The sequence below is a fragment of the Heterodontus francisci genome, unplaced genomic scaffold (assembly GCF_036365525.1).
Source record: "Heterodontus francisci isolate sHetFra1 unplaced genomic scaffold, sHetFra1.hap1 HAP1_SCAFFOLD_83, whole genome shotgun sequence".
In the NCBI taxonomy this organism is placed as follows: domain Eukaryota; kingdom Metazoa; phylum Chordata; class Chondrichthyes; order Heterodontiformes; family Heterodontidae; genus Heterodontus; species Heterodontus francisci.
The window spans coordinates 5,869,895-5,874,060 of NW_027141917.1; positions in this window are offsets into that span (position 1 = coordinate 5,869,895).

The window sequence follows — 4,166 nt, forward strand, 5'->3', positions numbered from 1 at the left end:
CAGTCAGTTACCCTGGAAACAGGGCAGTCAGTTAGCCTGGAAACAGGGCAGTCAGTTACCCCGGAAACAGGGCAGTCAGTTACCCTGGTAACAGGGCCGTCAGTTCCCCTGGAAACAGGGCCGTCAGTTACCCTGGAAACAGGGCAGTCAGTTAACCTGGAAAAAGGGCAGTCAGTTATCCTGGAAACAGGCCTGTCAGTTATCCTGGAAACAGAGTGGTCAGTGACCCTGGAAACAGGGTGGTCAGTTACCCCAGAAACAGGGAAGTCAGTTACCCCGGAAACAGGGTGATCAGTTATCCTGGAAACAGGGCAGTCAGTCAGCCTGGAAACAGGGCAGTCAGTTATACTGGAAACAGGGTGATCAGTTCCCCCGGAAACAGGGCAGTCAGTTAGCCTGGAAACAGGGCAGTCAGTTACCCCGGAAACGGGGCAGTCAGTTACCCTGGTAACAGGGCTGTCAGTTACCCAGGAAACAGGCAGACAGTTACCCTGGAAACAGGGCAGTCAGTTATCAAGGAAACAGGGCAGTCAGTTATCCCGGAAACAGAGTGATCAGTTAGCCTGGAAACTGGGCAGTCAGTTACCCTGGAAACAGGGCAGTCAGTTACCCTGGAAATAGGGCAGACAGTTATCCCGGAAACAGGGTGATCAGTTACCCTGGAAACAGGGCAGTCAGTTATCCCGGAAACAGGGCTGTCAGTTATACCTGAAAAAGGGTGATCAGTTACCCCGGAAACAGGGTGGTCAGTTACCCTGGAAACAGGGCAGTCAGTTACCTCGGAAACAGTGTGGTCAGTTACCCTGGAAACTGGGCAGTCAGTTAACCCGGAAACAGGGCAGTCAGTTACCGTGGAAACAGGGCAGTCAGTTACCCTGGAAACAGTTTAGTCAGTTACCCCGGAAACATGGTGATCATTTACCCCGGAAACAGGGCAGTCAGTTCCCCTGGAAACAGGGCCGTCAGTTACCCTGGAAACAGGGCAGTCAGTTAACCTGGAAAAAGGGCAGTCAGTTATCCTGGAAACAGGGCTGTCAGTTATCCTGGAAACAGTGTGGTCAGTAACCCTGGAAACAGGGTGGTCAGTTACCCCAGAAACAGGGCAGTCAGTTACCCCGGAAACAGGGTGATCAGTTATCCTGGAAACAGGGCAGTCAGTTAGCCTGGAAACAGGGCAGTCAGTTATCCTGGAAACAGGGTGATCAGTTACCCCGGAAACAGGGCAGTCAGTTAGCCTGGAAACAGGGCAGTCAGTTACCCCGGAAACAGGGCAGTCAGTTACCCTGGTAACAGGGCAGTCAGTTACCCAGGAAACAGGCAGTCAGTTACCCTGGAAACAGGGCAGTCAGTTATCCCGGAAACAGGGCAGTCAGTTATCCCGGAAACAGGGTGATCAGTTACCCTGGAAACTGGGCAGTCAGTTACCCTGGAAACAGGGCAGTCAGTTACCCCGAAAACAGGGCAGTCAGTTACCCTGGAAACCGGGCACTCAGTTACCCTGGAAACAGAGCAGTCAGTTACCTCGGAAACAGTGTGTTCAGTTACCCTGGAAACTGGGCAGTCAGTTAACCCGGAAACAGGGCAGTCAGTTACCGTGGAAACAGGGCAGTCAGTTACCCTGGAAACAGTTTAGTCAGTTACCCCGGAAACATGGTGATCAGTTACCCCGGAAACAGGGCCGTCAGTTCCCCTGGAAACAGGGCCGTCAGTTACCCTGGAAACAGGGCAGTCAGTTAACCTGGAAAAAGGGCAGTCAGTTATCCTGGAAACAGGCCTGTCAGTTATCCTGGAAACAGTGTGGTCAGTGACCCTGGAAACAGGGTGGTCAGTTACCCCAGAAACAGGGCAGTCAGTTACCCCGGAAACAGGGTGATCAGTTATCCTGGAAACAGGGCAGTCAGTCAGCCTGGAAACAGGGCAGTCAGTTATCCTGGAAACAGGGTGATCAGTTACCCCGGAAACAGGGCAGTCAGTTAGCCTGGAAACAGGGCAGTCAGTTACCCCGGAAACAGGGCAGTCAGTTACCCTGGTAACAGGGCTGTCAGTTACCCAGGAAACAGGCAGACAGTTACCCTGGAAACAGGGCAGTCAGTTATCACGGAAACAGGGTGATCAGTTACCCTGGAAACTGGGCAGTCAGTTACCCTGGAAACAGGGCAGTCAGTTACCCCGGAAACAGGGCAGTCAGTTACCCTGGAAACAGGGCAGTCAGTTACCCCGGAAACTGGGCAGTCAGTTACCCTGGAAACAGGGCAGTCAGTCACCCTGGAAACAGGGCCGTCAGTTACCCCAGAAACATGGTGATCAGTTACCCTGGAAACAGGGCAGTCAGTTCCCCTGGAAAGAGGGCCGTCAGTTACCCTGGAAACAGTGCAGTCAGTTAACCTGGAAAAAGGGCAGTCAGTTATCCTGGAAACAGGGCTGTCAGTTATCCTGGAAACAGGGCGGTTAGTTACTCCAGAAACAGGGAGGTCAGTTATCCTGGAAACAGGGCGGTCAGTTACCCCGGAAACAGGGTGATCAGTTACCGCGGAAACAGGGCAGTCAGTTACCCTGGAAACAGGGCAGTCAGTTATCCTGGAAACAGTGAGGTCAGTGACCCTGGAAAGAGGGTGGTCAGTTACCCCAGAAACAGGGCAGTCAGTTACCCCGGAAACAGGGAGATCAGTTATCCTGGAAACAGGGCAATCAGTTAGCCTGGAAACAGGGCAGTCAGTTATACTGGAAACAGGGTGATCAGTTAACCCGGAAACAGGGCAGTCAGTTACCCTGGAAACAGGGCAGTCAGTTACCCCGGAAACAGGGCAGTCAGTTACCCTGGTAACAGGGCAGTCAGTTCCACAGGAAACGGGCAGTCAGTTACCCTGGAAACAGGGCAGTCAGTTATCCCGGAAACAGGGCAGACAGTTATCCCGGAAACAGGGTGATCAGTTACCCTGGAAACAGGGCAGTCAGTTATCCCGGATACAGGGCAGTCAGTTATCCCTGAAAAAGGGTGATCAGTTACCCCGGAAACAGGGCTGTCAGTTACCTTGGAAACAGGGCAGTCAGTTACCCCGGAAACAGGGCAGTCAGTTACCCAGGAAACAGGCAGTCAGTTACCCTGGAAACAGGGCAGTCAGTTATCCCGGAAACAGGGCAGACAGTTATCCCGGAAACAGGGTGATCAGTTACCCTGGAAACTGGGCAGTCAGTTACCCTGGAAACAGGGCAGTAAGTTACACCAGAAGCAGGGCAGTCAGTTATCCTGGAAACAGGGCAGTCAGTTTTTGCCTGGAAACAGGGCAGTCAGTTTCCCCGGAAACAGTGCAGTCAGTTACCCTGGAAACAGGGCAGTCAGTTATCCCGGAAACAGGGCAGTCAGTTATCCCGGAAACAGGGTGATCAGTTACCCTGGAAACACGGCATTCAGTTACCCCGGAAACAGGGCTGTCAGTTACCCCGTAAACAGGGCAGTCAGTTATGCCGGAAACAGGGCAGTCAGTTATCCCGGAAACTGGGTGATGAGTTACCCTGGAAACTGGGCAGTCAGTTACCCTGGAAACAGGGCAGTCAGTTACCCCGGAAACAGGGCAGTCAGTTACCCTGGAAACTGGGCAGTCAGTTACCCTGGAAACATGGCAGTCAGTTACCCTGCAAACAGGGCAGACAGTTATCCCGGAAAAAGGGTGATCGGTTACTCTGGAAACAGGGCAGTCAGTTACCCCGGAAACTGGGCAGTCAGTTACCCTGGAAACAGGGCAGTCAGTCACCCTGGAAACAGTTTAGTCAGTTACCCCGGAAACATGGTGATCAGTTACCCCGGAAGCAGGGCAGTCAGTTCCCCTGGAAACAGGGCCGTCAGTTGCCCTGGAAACAGGGCAGTCAGTTAACCTGGAAAAAGGGCAGTCAGTTATCCTGGAAACAGGGCAGTCAGTTATCCTGGAAACAGGGCGGTTAGTTACCCCGGAAACAGGGAGGTCAGTTATCCCGGAAACAGGGTGATCAGTTACCCTGGAAACTTGGCAGTCAGTTACCCTGGAAACAGGGCAGTCAGTTACCCCCGAAACAGGGCAGTCAGTTACCCTGGAAACAGGGCAGTCAGTTATCCTGGAAACAGGGCAGACTGTTATCCTGGAAACAGGGTGGTCACTTACCCCGGATATAGGGCGGTCAGTTATCCTGGA